Source organism: Protopterus annectens, chromosome 5.part0, assembly GCF_019279795.1.
Source record: "Protopterus annectens isolate FY-2018-M chromosome 5.part0, PAN1.0, whole genome shotgun sequence".
Classification (NCBI taxonomy): Eukaryota; Metazoa; Chordata; order Ceratodontiformes; family Protopteridae; genus Protopterus; species Protopterus annectens.
The window spans coordinates 1,540,570,964-1,540,595,886 of record NC_056735.1 but is presented as its reverse complement, the minus strand read 5'-3'; positions in this window follow the sequence as shown (position 1 = coordinate 1,540,595,886).

The following is a 24,923-nucleotide window of genomic DNA, read 5'->3' as shown; positions in this document are numbered from 1 at the left end:
CCAGGGTGTGTCGAGCCTCTGGATTATGTATCTGTTCCACCAGCACATCCTATTTCATTATGTGTTGGGGTTGACATCTCACACTCTCGCAGCTCCAATGGATATGTGTTGTCTGGGGTGGAGCAGGTCCATTACTCCTGTGTTGGGCATGGCCTCCTACAACAGGCATGCAATGCCTCTGTGTGGGCAGTCTGCGACTGGAGTCAGCTGGGGTGTCTACAGCCTAGCAGCATATGACATATATGTATGACACTTTATCCTCTTGGTGAGGTACCTTTGCAGTCTTCCTAACTGCTGCAGGTGTCAGGTAAGGTAGATCCCATATGAGGCATTGTACTGGATTATGGGTGTGATTGGGATAAGGTATAGGGGCACAGTGGCCTCTGTTGCCATAGATGTGACTCCTTTCCTAATACAGTGTCATATGTAGACAGTCTTCCTAGCCACATTGGCAATGTGGGTGTCACATAACAGGTTACTGTTCACTTGTGTCCCTTGGTCCCTGGTTACCCGTTCCATACATAATGGTTTACCACCTATGTGGTATTTCGTGGTACCTTGTTTGGTATTTGGTGGGACATTCATACTGTCCAGTGTCTTCAGGACAGTTGGGGGGGGTTATTGTGTGTGAGAGTGCGGTCTGTAGCATACTACAGACTGCACAGCAGTCTTGCCTACAGTTAGTTGCACGTGGGTGAACTTCACTGCCTTGTGCATTGTCAGTTACCTGGACGTCTGGGTGTCTGTGCTGCCTATGGTTACTCACCTCCTTTTATGTAGTGTTCCAGGTTTTGGGGCCATGACACATGGTACATGGTTTAACCTGGTAGTGCTGGTGTGCTGTCAGGAGCCTTGCAGCGGGTTTCTGTCACTGCACAGACATCGATGTTCTCTATTCTGGGGATGGCCTCGAGCATGCATATTGGGGTGTACACATCTGGCATCGGTCAGCATTTCCCTTATGTTTCTTCCCACTTATGTTTTCTCGGGTGGCGGGTCAGTCTTTTCAGCCTTGCCTACAAAAGGCTGTGTGGAGGTGGCCAAGGCCTTATCCACTATTCAGACGCCCAGGGGTAACGGGTGCAGGCCATCCCAAGGGCAGCTGCATGGCGTGTCAAGCATGACATCCCAACCTGACAGACATTGGATCCCCTTGGACTGACACCAGTAAGTGTGCTACTTGCTATGACTGATCATTCCATGTTTCTACTGTGGCATTATTCTTGGTAAGGGTAGGTTGCTGCAAACGGTGAGTGTCATACCAGCCTGGACTACATAATCGGATAGCTCATCTGTGTCTCTTTACATGTAGTCTAGGGCAGTACATCTCGGGTCATTCACACCAGCATGGACTATGACTGCATCATATTTCTGTTTGCTTTGGAGTGACCTTCATATTTCTGTTATGTGGCATATTGTGGCGGCCTACAGGCAGCTTACTGTACCCTTTCCTTTGTTCAGTCTGCTGGGTGGGACAGCAGTGTGTCTGACTATGGAGTCACCTATTACAACTGTATCAGGCATGTTGTTTCTCCTTCTGGCCTGTGACTGTTTGGCACACCAGCTTTGTGTGCTATGTGTTGCATGTGCTATGTTTGGAGGCTGTTTCATTGGGTGTCTGCTTTATTGGCCTCTGTTGGTGTGCTGTGTGTGTGATTTCTGCCTCCGGGAATGTATTTCTGTGTTTATGTGTTTGGTTTGCAGTTGTGGTAGGTCTATGTGGGTATGTGTTTGTGGTGTGTGTGGTTACCTTCTCCTACTGACTTGTTTTGGGTGTACTGAGTTGGGGAGCTCTGCCTCCGGTTTGGATGGATGGTTGCATCTCTCACATATATTTGTATTTCTTGGGTGGAGTTGGTGGTTGTCTGTGTACTTGGGGCAGGTGTAACATTGGCTCAGGATTCACAGATTCCACTTGTTGTGCCTGGCCTTACTGGATTGCATGTGTGGACAGATTATATTGCCATACTACTGATCAGTAATTACGTCATTGTTCATGCTTGCTCTATCATGTAGTAGCTTCCTCTTTCTCTTGCATGTTTTGGTTATGGCTGGTGTCCACCATGCCAGATTTAGGCACTGTGTCTTGTTTTAATTTGGGACTGCATAATCCAAGCATTCCTGGCGGTGTTCATGGAGTGGCTGTCTTGCAGGTTCTGAGGCGTGGCCCATATTTTGCACCTGCAAGGGACCTTTCATGGCTTCCACATCATTTTGGAGGTGTGCAAATAATGCTTAGCACATGTTTTCCACTGTGATTTCCCGGACAGGGACTGTGGTCAGGATTTGTATATCCAGTGTGATTACTATATGGTCTGGTGTTACCAGTGTGCAATACACTTCTCATCTTGACATCCCGCACTCCATGTTGCTGATTATCACATCCAGTATGCTTGCCCCTCTTGTGGGTGTGCTACGTTGTTCCTGGGCCTTTTGGTTTGTGGATTTAATGACCTTTTGTCCTACACTGTTGCAGCTGGTATAATGCTCCCAGTCTATGTGTCTGGGTATTTGCAGTCACCAACAATAATGTGGTTTGGAGGACTTGATATATTCATGTATTCCAGCATGGGCTAATGCAGTTCCTGGTGTTGGGCCAGTACTCTGTAGCAGGCTATACACTGGTGGGCGGTTTTAGCCACTGTTACTTGAGCATGGCTAGTCCATGCTGCTTTTGTGGTGGTACCAACATGGGGTGTGGTTATCCTTGACAATTCTTGCTGGTCGCCTCCTTTTGTAGCTTGTTCCAAGTGTTGAGGATGTACAGCACAGTATGAGGTGTAACCTGGTGGTGTTAGGGTGCTGTTGTGAGCCTTTCCTCAGTATTCTGTTACAGCACAGTTATCAACATTCTCCATACTGGGTGGGGTTAGTCTGCATGCATCTTGCTGTTTGACCTTATCCCTTATCTGATTCTTATCCCTTCTGGTACCTATGGAGATAGGTTTGTGTTTTGCGCCTTCCTATTCAGGGCACACTGTGCATGACAACAGCCTTTGCCAGTATCCATACGGCCTGCACTGATAGGTGCATGCCAGTCCTGGCAGGTGGTGCATCATGTCATGCTCAGCATGTCATCCCAGACTGGCACACAGCTCGTCCCCTTTGCCTACCTGCATTACTTCGGTAATTGTTGCACTTCATCATCTCGTTGTCCTGTTGTGGCATGCTGCTTGTTGAGGGTAGGATGTTAGACGGGGTCCTCAGGTGTGCATATGGTACTTGGTGTTACATTACGTGACACACAGCATTCATGCCTCAGGTGGTGATGCAGGGCTGCCTCTGTCGGATGCACATATTACACTTCCCTGTACATGTTTGTGAGCAGGTTGTGTCACATTAGGCATCCCTGTTACTATATGGTGAGTCGGAGAGGGGTATCATTCCCAAGGTTCCTACTGAGCCAATGTATGTGCTATGCGTTGCCTCTTTCCCAAAGCCAGGGCATACTGGGCACGCCTCCTTCTGCCTACTGGGGCAGGCTCAGGTTGTTCCTCCTCCGAGTCACGAGTCACGCTGTGCCTGTGGTGGCCTTGGCGATGGTGGGGGGCTGTTTGGCCCAGCCCTATGGTGATCCTGCTGCAGCTGTTTTCGCATGATCATATTATGTAGCATAGCACATACCATGACAATTTGGGTACATGTAGTTGGTGTGTACTGCAAGGCTCCACCAGATGTGTCCAGACACCGGAACCGTGACTTGAGCAGCCCAAACACACGCCTATTACATTACGTGTTTGTGCGTGTGCCTCATTATGGCGTTCCTGTTCAGGTGTGTGTGCATTTCTGATGGGTGTCATCAGCCATGGCTCCAGTGCATATCCTGCATCCCCCACTAGGTGTCCGCGGTGGGATGTCCCCATTGGCAAATGTCTGGTACAGCTGCGTCAAATGCCAGATGTGGGAATCGTGGTAGCTCCCAGGACAGCCGCACACACATTCATTATTATGCCCTGGGCATCACACACGACCTGGCAGTTGATGGAGGGAAGCCCTTGCGGTTTATGTAGGCCCTACCCGCTCCTGCTGGTGCTTTGATGCGTATGCGTGCAGTCTATGGCACCCAGTACCTCAGGGTATTCCGCTATTTGCTGGAAGAGACGATGTTGCTGGCCAATACCTCACGGGCATTGGGGAAGTATACATGATCACCGACATGTGCTGACATGGCATCCAGGAACTGGTGCAGTACCCTGGAAGCTGATGCCTGTGATATCCCCATCATATCGCCAGTTGGTCTCTGGAAGGTACCTGTTGCTAGTATTCTTAGGCCAACACATACCTTGGTTTCCACTGGGATGGGTTCCGCTCTGTTGGTTCTGTGTGTGAGGCGTGGCCTGCACAGCTCCACTATTTGCTGCAGGAGGTCTCTGTCCACTCTATAGCGCTCTACTATCTCCAGCTCATGTAACCCGTGGTAGGTGACCCTGGGCCTGTACACTCTTCTCCGTCTCCTCACTGCGGGTTGCCTGGCACCATCTACATTGTCACCACCCTCAGCAAGTCGCCTATGTCTCATTATGACAGCTATGGCAGCCCCTAACATTTCTGCTCTGAGTTCAGCTTTTTCAGTTTTCACTTCTGATAACTTAACTCCTGTCTTGCAGTGTCTCTTGAGTGAAACATTCTACACTGCTGTTTGCAGTGTTTTAAGTGCTGGGCTGGCCTAGTATTCTGCCTGTGTAATTGCCTGCATCTAATTGTTTTCACCTGCTAGCTCCAGCAGTATTCCCTGCTAACTTCCTAGTACATCTGTTGTTTCCTTTTTCCTTTCTGTTTCCTCAGGGTGGGGCCGTGTGCAAACCAGCAGAAACACGCTCACAGTGGCTTACACACGCGCACACACACTTACACAGTTCAAAATCTGCTTATTCAGTTTTAAACGCGTGCACGCCAGTGCAAACAGTGTTAAACAGCTCCCAACACGCTCCCACATGCTTAGTCTGCCTTACACGCGTGCATACTGCCTTACACGCATGCACACTGCCTTACACGCCAAGACACCGCCTTACTCGCTTCACGGCGCTGCTGCGCAAGATACGCCCAACAAGAAACCTTGGTGTAGGCAACAGTGTACACCTTCCATTTCTTGGCTTTCTCATGTTTACTTGGGGGCACACCTCCTTCCTTGATATCTCTCTGACATCTGTCATGTAACTCTACCTTCCAATGACTTCTATCCCTTTCTACCATTCCCCCCTGTGATGTCACCTATCTCCTACTCTGTTCCTCCCTTCTGTAACTCTTACACTACTCAGACTGTGCTCATTTACTATGTGACAGTGGTATTCAGTATCCTTACCCTAATTTGCATCAGATTGCCTACTAATGCTTAGTTACATCTCTTACACTTGGCTTCCCCTTGGCAACCACTACACGGTGGCCATGTTGGTTTTCCTATGCTGGTCCCTCCATTGACATTCCATATAATGCATAAAACCTACATTTGTAGGTTTAAAACCTTCGTTTTCATGTTTTATGCAGCGCAGCCCGTTTGCGTGGGGCTGCGCTGGTTTACACATCGGCAATTGCGAAAAAAAAAATTATTTTTATATTTTTGCATGGTTGCATTGCCAATGGCCACATATTTGGCCACTGGCATGCTGCCTATAACATATGCACCCTTTATTTGAGCTGACATGGCTCCATTGCGTGTTTGCAGAAACGCACTCAGTTGTCAACTGAGTACATTTCTGCAGCTAACACGGCTCTTACACGGGCTGTTCTTGGCTTCCTGGATCGCTAATCAGCCTCATTTGCATGCTATTCGGCTGCAAGTGGGCTGATTAGCTTAGCCACGCCCACTCCGTGTAAGAGCCGTGTTAGACTAACTCTTACACGGACTTTGGGCTGTTCCTGGATCGCGAAGGCTACATGGAGTCTTACACTACTCTTAGACTCCGTGTAAGCCTTCGTGAATCCGGCCCATTCTCTTCTAACATTATTAAAAAAAATCACTTGGGATGTATATCAATCAAAACCCTATTACAAAAAATGTATATATAAAATGTATATATAGAAGCATATATAAAATAAGCAATATGTTGATTCAAAAAGTGCAATCCACAAAAAGCATCAGAAAAACATTTAAAACTTTATTACTAGCTTCCTGCTTTTCAGGGATGGTTTAACAGAGATTTTATCATTCAAACCAGGCTCTTCCTCCACCCGTAACCTAATGATCCACTTGACTTCTGTTGTTTCAGTGTAATTTCTTGTACCCCCCCCCCCCCATACTAGTGGTGTTAACTTGCAGCACTTGGAACCTAAAGGAGTGTTGTGAGTCAGTTCCCTGAACATGCTTCGAAAGAGCATTCTAGGTAGATTTAATGAGGATATGAGATAGATGTTCCCTAATCCCGTCTCAAAGCCTTCTATCCATTTTCCCTACATAGAATGCAGGGCAAGCTGTACACCGGGCGTGGTATACTACATGCTCATATACAAATAATGTTAGAAGTGAATGACTTTTAGTAGAGTTTTTTGTTATTTGCTTTATTAGTGTTATCAGTACTAGTTTTATAAATAGACTTCTTGAACATTATTTTTTTATGGTGCACATGTTGATATAGATGTTAGGTAAGAGGTTGTGTTTTTCAACAGCGAGATGTGCTGATACTTTAAGAATAACAATGTAGCAGGGTATGATGCAATAATTGTTGTGATTAATGTGTGTATAAATTAGCTCTGTTTTATGAGTACTTTTTGGCTTGAAGAAACCCACATGGGTGAAAGCGCTTGCCACTATCTGCCATAAACATTTGGATTTTAGTCTTTACGTGGACTTGTTTTTTGGCTTCCTGCCTTATTGATACTCATTTGTTCATGCATTTTATTTGATGCTGATGTACTTTATCTTATACTGATACAGCTGAACAGTCCTGGTCTGCTCCTCATCGTTTTGACTTTGAACCCCCAAACATTGATGACAAGGAGGTGTCTCCCAATTGGCTTCCTAGAGTCCCAGGAAGACCCAAGAATATTCTCCCAACCCTTGAGCAATTTGCCAGTCAGCCAATGGCCAGATACTTCCTGCAGACCCAAGAGACATTTCAACCATCCTAAAGCGGCTTGTACACCTATAGTGTTTTAGGGGAATGACATAATGAAGTCCTGGCCACTAGCAAGTGAAGGTTAATTGCAAACCCCAATTTCTGTGACAAGAGGTCAACGACCTATAGAAAGCCTTGAAAATCTGAAGTGATGGAGAACAGGTCTTCATGATATTGCTGGCCCATGACCTGGCCAAAAAGGATGTTACTACTCATCTCCAATTAACCAAACTTCCTCAATGATTGTTGTGTCCTTTGGTTCTACATGCTTGACCAGCTGGTGAAACCTGGTGAACTGAAAATGGGAAAGACTATCAGCTATAGGGTTGTGTCATCCAAGTGGATGTACACTTGTGAAAGTCATATTAATCTCTAAAGTCAACAAAACCAACAGTTTAGTAGAGTGCACCCAAATGGACTTGGAGGACCATTTGTTAATGGCATGGACAACTAAGGCATTGTCCAAGTGAAAGATTACTCTGGTGTTGTGGAACTTGTCCTTCCACACCAACACAATCACCCACATAGGGAAGATTTCCAGGAAAGTAATATCCTTCCTCTTCCCTTCTGGCTAAGACTCCAACTATTTTTCAGCAAATCAGCTGTCTTAAAAGTATCCTGCCATATCAGAGCTCCCACCACATCTGTAAAATGGTTAAGGTCAATGGAAGGAAACCATGAGGACTGCCAAAATGACACTATTGAATTGATTTAGAAGTGTGAACCAGCAGAAGTTTTCCTTGACCCTTCTGATCAGATGGGCATAGTGATGCTTGGATTTGTTTCCTTTTCCTTTCAACAAACCAGAAATGGACAGGAGGAAAGTCTTACCTGGGGACACTGCCAAGCAGGCAAAGTTCAGCAACGGATGAAGCTGCATAATTTCCCCCTGCTTGAGCTTTGTTAACTGCCAAAAATCTCCAAAGTAATTGCCTGTCTTGCTGCAATTTATTCAACAGAAGTTTGAATGAGTTATCAATGGTATCAGCATTTAGTCCCAGAAATGTCAAGGCTTGACTTGGCCCTTCTGACCTTTCATTGGCCAGAGGTACTCCTAAATTAGTGCAGAGCTTTGTGTAGGCTGACATGTCCTGCACTGCCCCTTCCTGACCCATCCTACTATCAGGAAAGCATCCAGGTAGTAATCTGCTGATTTGAAGAGGTGCTCTCTATTGCCAACACCAATGCAAGGCTATGCTGAACAGATTAAAAGTAGTGCAAGACACAATGCACCCCATGGGCCTGGCAGTGTCGAAAATGAATTTCCCCGCAAACTGAAATCTTAATTAAGGGCAATCTTCCCATCTTACAGGAAGAAGCCAGAAAGTAGACTGAATGCCCAACTTGGAAAGCCAGGGGTTAGAATAACCCATACTGACCTATTTTGCCTGAAACAAGGAAGAGTAGCATACTTGGCCTTATTGTTGTCAATAAAATCATTGACTGTTGCACCTGTGGGGTGCAACAGATGGTGATTCAGCCTGAATTCATCATCCTGTTTCTTAGGAACAAGACTGATGGGAGAAATTTTAAAAGCAGGTCGGGGGGTGGAAAAAGGGTCAGTTAGTCTAGCAGCTGCTCCCTCCTTCTCAATTAAATTAGCTGCAATTTCTTCATGCTCCTAAATGATGAAAGATGTTCAACTATCTTGGAATCTAAAGGTGCTGAGTAGACAATCTTAGACCATTTTCAGAAACTTTCATGAAGATCAGTTGCTGCCTTTGGGTGAGGATAATCAGTCAAGAGCTGTATCAATTTATCTAGATGGATTGGAGAGTGGAACTGATGTGGAATGCTCAAAACCCCTGCCATAAGCCCTTCTGAGACCATGAAAAGACTGATCAATTCTAGGAGAAGTATTCCTCCTCTCCCAAGCCCTCCCTCTAATTGGACTGAGGGAATACCAGCCCTGCCTCTACCTACCAACCTCACACACCTGAAGCAGGGTGGCCTCTCCCATGTTCCGAACTCAAATGGATGAACTTGCAGTCTGACCAAAGGCACATCCTGTGATTAAAAACTCAGCAAAACCTTGTTTCCAGATTATTACTAACCCTGCAGTTAATATTGGGGATAGCTAGCTTATCTAACATGGCACTACCAAATGTCAAAGTACCTTAGATCACAACTGAGGGTCTTGTCTATGGCTTTTATTTTCCTGAAATGCTGATCATAATTTGCCTAGTATGAACCCTCTTTGACATGATGTGCCTCCCTGATAGCCACAGAGTAAGCTAGTAAAGGCAGAGCCTGGCTAGGATCTTTTCTATAATCACTCTCATGAACACCATAAAACCTACGAATCAAATGTACCAGTTTTTAAGTTTTGGGCTGAGGCCTTTTTCCAAATGGCTGCCAATGCTGCCATCAAGTTCTTGTTAGAAGAATTGTCAGCAACCAAAATGCACTTAATTCCCTTGGTAGCCCCTAAGTCAAATAATTCCCCTTTGAGGAACTTCTCTTTACTCTTGAGGGAACATGTGCCATAATGTAATACCCTGGGGAATTGGAAACCGAAAGGTTCAATGTAGCCATGGAAGACAAAAATTGGGGAATACAATCATCCAGATGAAGGAGGACATCACTCCTCAAAGCACTGAGCTCCTTGGACCCCCTCTGCAAGTTGGATAAGCATGGGGGTGCAATTGTCCCAAATCTGACTCTTTTCTCTCAACTGGAACAACAGCTGTTGAAGGAGCAACATTCCTTTCTAAGCCTAGGTCCAGCAGTCTAACCCACTCCTCTTCTGGCAATGAATTGTTAAACTCATCCAAACATTCCTCAGGGGACTGACCTCTGTCATTAACCCCTGCCACTGCTGCCCCACCCGAGTCATTAACTTCCATTTCTGACAGTGCTTCAGGAGGGAGTGGAGAGTGACACTTGGACCAAATGTGTTTTTTTTTTTGTTTTTCCTTCTAGCCTTCCTGCCTGGAGTGGTTTTGTCTGCTGACTCCTCCCCAGAATTCACTACCAGTCTCTTCCTGGAGTTTTATCCTTCTCTACTGCCTGTGCAGCTTCTAATTCAGAAAGCAAACCTTGTGCCTCTTGAGGCAGACAAAGCCACCTATGCTTAAAAGTCTGGACCAGAGTGGAACCTAAAAACAAAATAGAGAGAGTTAGTAAGGTTCAAAAAAAAGTTTGACAACTGTAGATAATTCAGAACTCTGAAAAAATGCCAACACCTTGTGTCTTAGATGCCCTGCTGCTAGGGAGTTCAAGGATGTAAACCCCTTACATGCTGAAAACTGTAAGTAGATTCATGCCTGAAATAACTAAAATATTCTACTGTAAAGGAGAAAGAAGTGCTGATGCAGGGGTTCTGGAATGCCTAGACCTTTCTTACACTACACGTCCTCATAGCAACAAGATCTATTGCACTGCAACCTTTGAACTCCCAGCTAAGAGAGGAAATCACAACACTACAAAACCAGCCTACAGGACAGATTGGCTGCAAACTAAACCAAACTAACATCTTCTAGATGCTATCTACAGAAATAACTGCCTCCCCACAGTCACCATTTCCCAACACCTGTGACCATTTCCCCACAATCGCAACTGTCAGTCATAAACAGTACATAGAAAGAAACCTACCCTATTGCTATTATCTCAACCAGGGGACAGGTAAACAACTGTAAACCACTCTAAAGTAAATAACTACCCACGGATGCATTGACTTGAAATAAAAAATGAACAAGCACATGAATCTGTCCTAACCTGCTGCTATTCCAATAGCAACGATTACTATAGAACAAAGTTACCACTAAAATACAAAACATAGCAGACCGAAGCAGTGAAAAGCTACATTTTCAAAATAGTATTGCCCTTGACACTAGTTATAGGAGCAGTCTCTGAGTTTCAAGTATTAAATACATTTTAATATATTGCATAAAAGAATCACTTTGCCTCTGAAAAATCTACTGCAGTAGTGAATACCATGAGTAATTCAAATTGCTTATCCTACAAAAGTTTATCTTTAAAATACCTATGTTGAGTACCATCGTTGCCATTACACAGTAATGTTGTTGTGTCTTTCGGCTTTTCCCAGTTAGGGGTCGCCACAGCGGAACTCCGGTCCGCTAATGATTGGCAGTAGATTTTTACATGCTGGCTTGCTGGGCCTAATGCACAAGCTTCAATGAAGGAACGCCCATTCACGCATGTCGCCACACAGAAGATGCACTAACTGAGAATCGAACGGGCAACGTCTAACTGGGAGGCAACAACACTACAGCAGCACCATCAACGCAGTTCGTTGCCATTTCTTTTATTCAAACATGTTTTACATAATTCCAGTAGTGCTGCTTACGGCGACCAGCACCCAGTACCAAGATTCACACATCCTATTAAATAAACAATGCAAGAAAAACGTGCAAAATCTCAAACAATGAAGGGACCAAACCCCAAATCAGGGACACTTGTAATATTGCTCAAAAGCTTCAAATAACAGACTTGTTTTAGCATGCCTGTTCTGTAAACAAAATGTTAAAATTCTATATATGTCAGTACACAGTGCTTCAACCCCAGCCATCTACCAGGGAGCCAAAACCTAAAATGAACAGCCCACAGACACTAGGAAAAACTTAGATGTCTTATAAAAATAGCTGGAGGCATAGCAACTTATTGTTGCTGCTATTTTTTTTTTTAATATTTAGCAGAGATTCTCTTTTTTTTCACTTCATATATGTTTTTATTAACCATACTGCACCATGCCTAAGGCCACAACAGGGGGTGCCAAAACAAGGAAGGCCCTCCTGCTAATCCTGGTGAGGCAGTACTCACCCAAATGGTTGCTGCCAGTCAGCTCCATCATGGGTTCTTCAACACAGAGCCGCTGATGAATCTGCTGAGCAGGGCTATGCCACTCACTTAAATATGATGAGGCTTAGGCCTGCCCCCCTGACATGAACTTGAAGACAATGTGACCTACCGATAAGTTGCACTTATCTGGACAATTGACATATACAGAGCGAGCAATTATGGTCCTGACATTTATATTTATATTACTTAGTAAATACTTCTTAAGAAATGGATTAGCTGAATTCATTATACAGAAGTAGTTTGAAGTGTAAATGCATCAAATCCTAAGAAAAATGTTCATTAACTGATAAAAATTGTAGAGTGGGACATAGTCATTTTGCTTTCCTCACCTGCTCCCTATTAATGACCTGCTCTTATTGTAATAACTTCTAATTCAGCATTAGTCTAGCCAATGTGTTTGCTCTAGAACAAAAGTTAACTATTTACCTTTTCACTCGGATTGCATGTAAAATACTTATCCCAAAAACAATTCCTAAAGTAATCATAACAGATGTTTTTCTACTGGAGTCTCCTAGGCTACAATTAATGTTTGCATTTCACTGTGAATGCATTTTAAGTGCTGCTGCTATCTAATGTCTGTGATTTCTACCTAAAACAGTTTCATTTATAATATGTCTAACTCACAATCCTAACGTATCCTTTTTTCATTGCTTGTTACTTCTCAGGTGCCTGCTTTTATTTTAAATCCTCTTAGATCTTTATGCCTCCCTCACACTGGTATCCATCCTTCCCAGAGTGCTTTGCACACCTCTAGTACACTTGGCCTGAAAGGTGTCATTTTTAAATAAATATCACATCTCAGGTGTAGCCTGTTTGATGTATGTGTCTTATTCAATTAATAAGGTTATTTTCACTGTTTTATACATCTATACATACTGTATTCTGCCAAATCTATCAGTTAACTGAAGACAAACAAAAGTGTTGGTTATAAGCACATTCTAACTGCATTTCAATACTGCTAAGCCATGCGTAACAAAGGTTCAGCAATAACCTTGCATACTACCCAGGAACAGTATTTTTCTTTACAAACAATTACTCAAGCTGTTCCTGTTTGTACACAAGTGAATCACAAGTGCTGCAGTATTGGTGCAGTACTAATATAAGGAAAGTTAAAAGAAGTTGTGGAGCTGTTCAGTTTGTCTGAGTGGACTAGTAGATTTGTTTGTTTTTTAATTTGTTAAGTATTTATTGTGGATGTTCCTGTATGAATGAGGCATAGTTTTGAATGAAAAAGCTATTGCCTTGGCAGAAAATAAGGGTAGGTCTCTCTTAATTAATTCATTGTAACTACATAAAGGGACAAAGACTGTACTATGGGCTTTCAGAGAGCATAAATAAAATGTTAACACAAAGCTGCTTATTTAATCTGTAAATGCTTGGTAGCTTCTTATAGATTATAAATATTAGTGCATATCAAGAATCAATTAAATGTAGTTGTATGCATCATGAAAAATTGCATCCGAATCCAAACGTATTTACATATTTAGATTCAATTCAATGCAAGTAGATGGTAAATTAGATTCTAACATTTGCTGTTAAAGTAGACTCTGCATCTGGTTGCAGACACTTGGTTAATGTTTATATACATTTAGAGTTTGCAATAGAATTCTGAAAATGGTTGGCACTGAATGTAAAAAGCCAGCACGTGTTAAATGTGTAGACTGTTACTGCATTGGATTTCTAACTATCATACTGTAAAATGGTGATGCCAAGAAACTGCTTTTTGTCATGCCTACTGTTAACACAATGAATCTTAAGTTTATTTGAAATCTACAGCTGTGCCTTAACAGTGCACACAGTTTTAGATACTGTAATAACACTGCAACTATATTTAGGAATTAAAAAATTGTTAAAGATTTTAGTACTTAGTGTAGTACAGTATAAAATATATTTTGAGAATGTATCTCCTTAGTTCACTCTCTCTGCATAATAATCAAGGCAGTTATTTATATCTGATCTCAAGTCATTTCTTTTCCTCACTGTTTTCTTTCTAGTGCACGTTATCAAAGCCCTATCTCAGATTATACACTGATCAGCCCACATTGCCTTCCCTAACATGTAGTCCTGTGCAGAAAGAGTCAGTAACAGCAGTCATCTGGACAACTGGCTTATAGGGACATAAGAATTTTGGCCCTGTCGTGTATGTTTATTTTTGCATAGTAAATATTTCTTGTAAAATGTATTAGCTGAATTTATTTTACAGTAATTTAAAGGACTAAAGAATCAAATCCCAAGAGGAACATTCATTTACTGATACAAAGTTACTGAGTGACATGCACACTTAAATGGGATGTAGCCATTATGATTTCCTAACCAGCTTCCACTTAATAATCTGCTCCCACTTAATAGCTTCATACTCAGCATTGGTCTAGCCACTGAGTTTGTTCTAGTATAAAATTAACTATTCACCTTCTCTTTCAAATTGCAAATAAAATCCCCAGACCAATTCCTATAGTAATCATAATTGTGATTTTTCCACAGAGTCTGCTAGGCTGTAATTAATACATGCTTTTCAACTCTGAATACTTTTTAGGTGTTGCCTCTGTTTTACAGTATCTGTGTTTTATATCTAAAACCGTTTAATTGGTAATATATCTAACTCATGATCTTGAGATTTCCTTAAGCTGGCACATGACATTTTTCAGTGCTGGTAGTTTTTCTCAGGAGCTTCCTGATTTGTTCGCCATCATCGAGTTTGGGCTCTGTCCTCCACCCTGCCCCAACCCTAATTCCCACCCACCTCCACTATGTTCTATGTTTCTACTCTACTAACTCAACCCACATTCACTCAACCACTGACAAGGCATATCATTTTTACAGCCCTCTCATTATAGCTAATTACTTCTTTCCTCACACTCATATCCTCATTACTTCTCCAACAGAAAAAAACAGTCTCATCACTATTCAATCTCAACCTATTTTTCAACCCACCACATTTTCCTCTCACACTAGCTAATTCTACATGCATAACTTCATCTACATACCTAACCATCCTCAACTGTCCTGCCTGTCTCTAACCCACCTTAGCTTGTTTCTAACAAAGCTAAGTCACAAAAACTATTTATAATACAGCTAATTAACTCTTAATATGTCTAATCACTCTACTGCTACTTATTCTGATTATACAACTTACATCCTACCATGCACACTTAGCTAGCAGCTCATACTCCCCCACTAACATTTCCCCCGATAACACAAAAACCTATCAGTCTACATCTCATCATAACTCTACTCAACCACCTATGTAGAACAATTTTTCTTTAGATATATAAAAATGCAACATACAGCCCCCCAAAAAAATAAAGTTAAAAAATAAACCAACTACAAATGGATGTATTTATTAAAACATATACTAATACATATAGCAACTATCTGAAACTTAGAGGGGACATTCATCCAAATTCATAATGCAATAGTATTCAGCATAATGGTCATATCCCCTACAGTGAAACCCCACTTCCTTATACACACACACCTTAAAAAGGAATGTATCTGTTCATACTAAATATGAATCTGAAAAAATTATATCAAATGAGACACATGAACTCCTTTCCAGTCTTTCACAATACTCCCCCAACATATTTACCTTAACTGAAACTTGGCTAAAGTCAGAAATAAAAGACAAGGAAATCATGTCCTGGGAATAATATACACAGGTTTGATGGAATAAAGAAGCATGGAGGTGGAATAGTATCATATATAAAAATAATACTGATGTAGACGGTCTCAACCTTAATATCCAAAAATTTGGCAATGCAGAAATAATCACAAAACTCAAAATAAAGTAGTTACATATTATCGCAACCAGATTTATGAAGATCCGTAATTTGCAATGTTTGCAAGAAAGCATATATGTTCACCTATCGAGGGGTGTGTAAAATGCTTAAATATTATAGTGTCAGAAAATTTTGCACACAGGAAGAGGAATAACAGCAGAATTCCTGTTGCCTGGTAATGTTCCCGGCCGACCTACATACCTGACTGCTGCTTGTCTGTCTGTAGTCGTTAATATGACAAGTCATGCAAAGTCACAATGTTTCCAGCCAGACATGGAGTCAAAACCATGGCTTGTTGACATAAACTGACCCCCTTCTTTAGAAAGGTCCTTTTTCAGGTATCTGATGAGTTGTTACATACCCCTGTTTACAGTCCAGATGCTCAGAAGGCACGTTAATGCAGTTGTGACTAGAAAGTACTGATTTAAAAGTGCGGTTCTGTTGGTGGAGTTTTACAGATATCAGTCCCTGCCTCTTTTCTCTGTAATTGTATTTACTATCTGTGTATGACATGGGACTTGAAAAAAGCTGTTCTGCCCTTAAAAAGCAGTCAAACCCATTTATTTTAGAAAGTGTTAGTATGCATACAGCCCTGTGCATTGGAAATGCTCATGATCCAAAAGCAGGAATGTGACCTTTTTAAAACAGTCTGCCACTGCGGAGAAAACCATCACTCCCCAAGCAAGCACTGAGCCATTAGTTACTGTTCCTTACAGGCACCTTTGTTTTTGGTGAGTACCCCAAAAACCTCAACGTGCATTTCCTGAATCAATTTCCCTTAGCTAACAGGGTAATGAAGAATGCAGGAATTGTAAGGTGGTGTGCCACTGTGCAGTTGTGGAAGAAATGAGGCACATCAGGCAGAAGTACAAACTATCAACATTTTTGCTCTGCCTGGCTCATTCCCACTGTGGCAAACTACTGGTGACTTCTTTAATGACCCCATTTTAGGTTAGGCAATGTGTTTCTGAAGAAAGTAGACAAATTATCGCACTTTATAAATCTGGTTGTGATAATACGTAAGTATCAAAATAAATTTAAAAAAATCTACCATTATGAAAGGAATGTATACTCTTCCAGGCAATGACATTGCTTCAGTAGAATATATCCTCCACTGGATATCCCAGAACTTTCACCAAGAAACTATCATAATGGGAGATTCAATGTAGACTGGTATGCATGCAATTCACATACCCCCGTAAACTCCCCAAACTTGCATGCTTTCTCTCAATTAATCCAATCAACAACCCAAACAGACAAAAAACAGTATAGTTCGGATTGGATATTAGCAAATAAAATCTCTAACATAAGTCTCTCAGGTTGCTTCTCAGACAGTATCAATGACCACATATCAACCTACTTACTGAGATAGTACCTTTATCCAAATAGAATAAAGTATAATCAAGTACGCAATCAAAGAAATCATCTACATTTATATAAACTTATATTTACTTTGCACCAATTATGAACAGCTTGTACCACACACAATATTTATATATTGTTATGAGTCATATATCCTTTCTTTGAATTATGTATTTTGAATCATATGTAAAATCAATTGTAATAATTCCTGTAAACTTTATATGTGGAGCTTTTCTCCATGGGTCTTCACTGAAGAAGAGAATATATCCAGTTAGAATTTTCTGGTCAACAAAAACATAATGATAATAAATATTTATTTATTTTGTGAGGTTTGTTTATGCCAACAGTTATTTATACATATATATATATATATATATATATATATATATATATATATATATATATATATATATATATATATATATATATATATATATATATATATATATATATATATATATATATATATAAACACTCTGAGACATATATTTTGCTTATTGTGAGGTATTTCTCTGCAAGAGACTTCATTGTGTCCTGTATCATGTTGACCACTATTTTATTGATAATGTGATATATTCACAAATCTCTACTTCTATTGTTCTAATGTAATTAAAGAATACCTTATCATGGCTCTCTACAATTGATACCAAGCACAGACTGTGAGCATAATTGTTTTGGATGAATACTATTTTCATTATTAATAAATCAGTGAAAAAAAATAATTGAAGAAACATTTGATTGAATCAGATTTCATAGAAAATTTCATCCACAGCAAATTTATATTCAAAAGGATTTTCTGCAAGGAGCAAACTACTCTGTATCTCACTATATGAAGGTCCTGCACTCAAACGTATTAACTTGATTTTCACACAACTATAAACACAAGAGAAAACACCATACAAAGTGAGTCACCACTGGCACATAAACATAAACCTCTAAAGATGGGGGATACAATATGCAAATGTAAATGGGTGAGGTGCATTTCACCTTACAGACTAATTTGTCTTGTAATTCTTATGATCATACCACTGTAAACAACAGCAATAGTAACTGTCTTTAGCCTTCTACAGTTTTCTATGTATTGTGATTCATCAAATTGTGGTTGCAGTAAAAGGAGCTTTCAGTGAATTTTTGAAGGGTTTGTGATTCATTGAAAATGGCATTCAGTGAAATGAATGGAAGTGTAGGATATAATTATTTAGTCTTGCTAACATGCATAGTCTTTTGGTGGTCAGTCCATCCTTTTCAGCCATGGACAGAGCCAAAAAGATTACATATATTAAGAGAAAAAAGGTATTTTTACCATAATGAAAAGCTATATAGTATGGGTGATAATCAGTTATTAAATATAGTTCAAGATATCACTCAAACTCAGTGTAGATATGTTTAATGACTGTAGTTGTTTCAGCAGAATATATATGCTAAAAACACAGTAATGGAGTCTAGTAATAACTGAACATTTATTCAACTATTTACAGAAAAAAGACTTATTCCAACTCTTTCCTTCATTATAGTAGCTCACACCCTGAGCATCAAAAGAGATCAGTTATTAAAAGTCAGTTGGTAAGAGCTGCTCGGATGGTGTCAAGGGATGAAGATTTTGAGATGGAATGTATTCATTTGAAACAAATGTTTCTGAAAAGGGCATACCCTTTAGAGTTAATCACCAGAATAGTAAAATAGGTAATAGAAAAGAGGGAATCATGTCACTTTAGACCGATAGTTACAGCAATATTTTAGAAAGTGACCATTTGATTTGCGAATCCAGTTTGTTTCATGTGACACAGAATTCTTGGATAGAAAATTGTTCTTATAGAGGGGACACTGATTCTTTTAGGTTGGAAGCTATTGTACCTAACCATACACAGAATACCTTTTCAGATCAGAAAACAAATAGCAGTAACAGTAATGTATTTCTGAAATCTTTAACCATCAACTAAAGTGCAGATTCTGACAGTTTAAGAAAGATGTTTTCAGAAGAACTGGAACATACTTATGGAGGATGTAGACATTAGGACCCAGTTAGGTGACAGGCCAACAATAACATACAGGAAGGGTAGAAATTTAAAAGATCTCCTCAAGAGTGGACACCAACTGCATGGGTACAACCATTCAGGCACATTAAAATGTGGAACATGCAATTGGTGTCATAAAATTAAAGTAGGTGATTCATTCATTATTAATAATCTGGAATACAGTATCAAAGGTAGATACAACTGCTCTTCCAAAGCAATAGTATATGTGGCTACATGTGACCTATGTCCAGTATTTTACATAGGTAAAACAGAGAGGAAATTTAGCCACAGAATTTATGAACATGTACATGCCATTAAAAAGAACAACTTGAATAATGCCTTGGCGAGACACATTCATTCCATCACTGACCACAATTTTAGATTTATGGCCATTGACCATGTGGACGTAGATGATAAGAGACCATGGGGTGTCCATTTGAAAGTAAAACAACTAAAATGGCAGATTTTATTGAGAGCAGACAAGTGGCCAGGCATCAGTGAAATAACTTCCATCACACCTGTTTTTAAACTCAAAGCCCTAGAAAGAAAATAGTTGAAGGGGCAGTATGATATTTGGCATGAATAAATAGTACAAAATCATTTCCTATTGTAGGGACATGTATATGTATATATATATATATATATATATATATATATATATATATATATATATATATATATATATATATACACACACACACACACACACACACACACACACACACACACACATATTTTTTTTCTGTATTCTGTATATCATTGATGCATTAAGAACAGCATGTATGCATTTATTTATTCATTTACACATTATTTAAGGTTTATGATTTATGTGCAACAGTTTGGCACAATTACAAATGTTTAGAATTTTTTATACATGGTGATGTCAGTAGTTTCATCCAATCAGAAAGTAGAGTGTACTATTTACATTTCAGATTGATTTTATTCATTTGTCTAATGAAGTTTACATGTGTTAAACAAAAGTGCTCATATGTTTATTTTATTATTTTTACAAATAAATGATCAAGTTCCTTTACCAAGCAACTTTTTTGTGCCTTCTTGCTTTTTGGTTTGGAGAGGTATTGTCACTGTTTACTTGTTTTTCTTCAGTTGTTCTTTGTTTCTTCAGCAATAACTGAAACATGCAGGTCAGCACCTTGAAGACAACTGCTGTTTTAGATTTCTTTGAAGAGTTCATTTACCTTTCCTCTCAGACAGTGTATTGCATTATATTACTTCCAGGGGTAAGCTACCTCGTGATATTTGTGCAATTTTGGAAGTAGCCTGTTCACTGTTTGTAGTGTTGAAAGTTAGTCTCTAAAAAGTTAAAGCTCCAAATTTGTTAGACCTCAACAAACATGACACTTTACTTATTACTTATTATAGCCTCCGGCTCCTCACTATAAAGGGACAGTAATGGCAATTAAATAATTCAATGTCAATAAAAATATGACCCGTCAGTAAATAGGAGTCAGCTGTCTTTAGAGTGGAATAAACACTGATTCTCTTTTTTCGAAGACAATGAAATCCACAAATCTTGTTATCAGCTATCTGTAATAGACCAGTATTGCTGAATGATTTAATGGCAATAATTAGAAGATACTCTGACAGTACATTCATAGTACAAAAGACTTGGCTGCCAATGATGGTTTGAAACAGAAGAAATGAAAAAGTGTAATGTCTTAACAAGTGTATGCAGCAAATACAAGAGATTACAGGGCAAAACATACATTAATAAATACTAGCAGAAAAGTACAGTTGAGTAAATAAACCTACTGTCACAGTACATGTTCTAATATATCACTTTTGCTGTAGCCTAAGCTATATGGGTTAGATCCTGCCAAGGATATGATCAGCTGCCCAACTTTCTAAGCTTCAGAAAAAATCAATGCAACCTAACCATTGAGGAGCTGGAAGACAGCTGCATAAAAGCTGCATAAAAGCAAATGATAGGGTGTAAAAAGTTTCACAGTCTTCTTGTCTCAAAAAAGGAGGCCAAAACACTGAAAGGAAAATGGTTAAGAATAGAAAATAGAACATGCAACGCAATGTTGAGCACAACTATGTTCACAATTATGGTCATAGTCAGTCATTATATTCCAATGACCAAAAACTCCTGTCTGTCCACAAATCTATACAATCTGCTCAGTTTTGTCTGTACTTGTAAGGCCTGGAACTCAATATCTGTATCAATCAGGTTAATACTTTCCCTCCTATCCTTCAAAAACATTCTGAAAGACTTCCTAGCCAAAAGGTGGCTGTGTTCTTGCTCAACACCAGATTAAACTATATCCCTAAATGTGAACAAATAACTATTCATACCTGACATCTCCTTATTCTGCCTTCTACACTCACTTCCTTACTTTTCTCAGTTTCTATACTCTGGCTTTTTCTATAAATATACCATAACCCTGCTTTGCTTTTACTTCATATTGCAGTTGCTGTTTGTATTATACTACCTTACCTTTGATTTCTCTATAAACTGGCTAAAATTTCACTTACTATTAAATCATTGTAAGATAACTTACATCAATTCTTAACTAGTGCTGTCATATTATGTCTAATTTGGTATAATTATTTAAACTGCAGTTGTTTTTTTATATTATTTTTTAAGGACTGTAAAATTATTTGAAGCTTTTCTCCTGGGCATCCTCTGAAAATGGACTGCTACCCAGCTGGACTTTCCTAGTAATCAATTGTCAATAAACATATAAATAAATAAAATATATATATATATAAAAAAAAATAGTAAGATGCTGTCTGGTTCGATTCTCAGCTAGAGCGTCTTCTGCGTGGAGACATGCGTGAATGGGCATACCTTCGTTGAAGGTTGTGCATCAGGGCTGGTAACTCGGCACATAAAAATCAACTACCAATCATTAGCGGACTGGAGTTCCGCTGTGGCGACCCCTAACTGGGAAAAGCCGAAAGACACAACTATATATATATATATATATATATATATATATATATATATATATATACACATATACACACACCCACACACACACACACACACACACACACACACACACACACACACACACACACACACACAAACACACACACACACACACAAAAGAGTATGTAAGAGACTTTATACATCAACACCTGACATTACACCTAGTAGAGAACAAGGTGGATAGAGGGAAGACAGCTACGTTTAAATCACTGTTCTAGTAGCATAAACTACATCAGTAGAATACTATATTTTAGGATTATCTTGGGAAGAAGAAGGGATTTAAAAATCCAGGACTATGGAGAATAGTCTGAGCAAAGTATATTCTGGATCTAGATGAGGAATCTAATTTATAGTGCTTTGTAAAAGTACAGAGGACTAAACTGCTGTCTCTAGAATACTTCTAGAGTCTACCTGTTTCTGAAAAACTACAGAAAAAGCCAAAGCCCAGGTAGAGTGGTCCCAAATCCTGTCTGAAGGAGAGTTGCAATGGTGAGAGTAGCAGAAACAAATAGCATGAGATAACCATCTAGAAATGTCTGCTTTGACAATGGGTGCCCTTTTTTAACTTCATAGTAAACAAATAGCTGATTGGCTTTCCTGAAGGATTTTGTTCTGTCTAGGTATTATCTGAGATACTTCTAGAGTATGCAGAATTCCCGCTCACTTGTTTTTGGTTTAGGAAAGAATACAGGGAGATTAACAGGTAAACTCTGAAACCACATTTGATATAAAAAAGGATTTTTTTTCTCAAGAAAACCCTGCTCTTGTGACAAATGAGGTAGGATTTCCTCACCATAATATCTTGTCACTCAACTACCCTTCTTGTATATATCTGAGCAATGAGGAACACAATTTCCAAGTCAAGATTGGTTAATATACTCTGTAAATGTCACCATTCCTTCAGTTCTCCACCTAATCACATTGGTTATTGATCCATGATCTCCTTGTACACAAAAAGCATATATCTGTCCGCACCCATTCATCTACAACCCCCTTTTTCCTAGCTTTACAACTGCAGTTGGCATGTCACTTCAACAGTGACTATCATCTAGAGGCAATGTTCACACCACTGAGTGGCTAGACAAAGAAATGCCATAAATATCTATGCACTAAATACTGACCACTCACCATAGATTCATCCAATTTATATGAAATCATTGAACCAGACATAGCCTACTGTTTCTTAAGTAACATTTCTGCAGCAGCATATTACATTTTCCTGATAAATAAATAAATATATATATATATATATATATATATATATAAATATATGTGTGCAAACATTGCTTATTGGAAAGTGTTAACCTTCTAAAAAAAAAAAAAAATCAGTGATACTGTCCAGGCATAACAGAAAGAAAATGTAATCTCACAAATGACTGTCAGCATTAACTATTATCTCAGCCACAGAAATGATGACAGAATAGCCAAATGATGACTGAAGTGTGCTTACTACATAGACATGCAAACTAGAATGATTTTCATTCCTAGATTACCATGGCAAAATCACTTAAAACATGGAATATACCAAAAATAAATGAAATCCTACCTTTGTTTCCCAAATTACTAACTTAATTCTAAATCATCCCCACTTCCCAATTATCTGCCCAACATTTAATCAAGTCTCCCTATTGAATCTTACCTGCTACCTTTTACCTCAAAAAACTTCACTATGGTTATAAAAAAAATACTGGACTGTCTAATGGCTTGCTCAAAGTATATAGTAATTTACATGGCTTACCTCACCTGTCATACCTTCATTTTCTCTACTAGAAAATAGCCATTCCTTCACAGTATAAAGTAGCTATCAATGTAACGAATCATAAATAAACCTCCAACTTGCCATCTTATATTAAAGCCTCCCCCCACTTATTTTCATATTCTTAAAATGGTAGAGAAATGTAACTATGGCAATATAACTAACTTCCTTTAAACTCCACCTCTCACTTCACTTATCAACATGTCCTCATGAAGAGGAGAAACACTGTCAAAGACATTGAGGGGAGTTCAATAAAGCTTACACAGTAATTTTATCTGTATGTGCATTGTGGAGTGATCCAAACATAGGAGCAGCAAGTTTTAGATTCAGTAAACTCTGTGTAGCAGCTAGCAATCATTCGCACTCACGCACAATTACCGAAACTTCTGTGGAATAATGAAAATTTCAATATAAGTAGCTGAAATTTAGACAAATGAAGCAAAACAACATGGTGGAGCGATCCAACAATCTTAAATATAACCACATAGACAGAGTGTCTGTGTTGGTAGTGTACACAGAAATATTCCGTAAATAGGAGTCTGCACGGAATCCAGGGCATATAAAACTCCAGATATATGTATGAATGACCATGAAAATGTAACAACACACATATAATGGCTATTGTATCCACTGTGAATTTCCAAAAGCATCAGGAGGGTATGTCAAAATAGTATAAATTTAAAATACTTTTTAAACATGTTTGTCTAGGTGCTTGCAACATAAGGTTTTAAAATGAATAATGGAAACATAATTGAAAAGAGAAGTATCATGTAGTGTCACAATGGGTACAGTAATACCCTGCCCTGTGTCTCTAAAGCAGTGCTCCCGTGCTGTTGCCTAACTTACATGGCAACTGACAATGTAGTTTCCAGGTATTTGGCACAGATATTATGCAAATGCATGCAAAACCCAGTGAATTTGCTGAATCACAAAAAGCAGGAACTGTGTAGGGTTGTTCACTTCTTGTAAGCTCCTACACAGTGTTTATGTTTCACATGGATGCCGATGACATTAGCGGGGGGTGTCAGGTAACTTTGTTGTTTGGGTGTATTGTATATGTTTACGCAGTGTACCATTTACCACAAATGGTTATGGCGATGCATACTTTGTTTAGGCGAGCAGACCACCCATGTATAGGACATGAGCTAGACATACAAAAATAGAAACTGGATGAATTCAGTC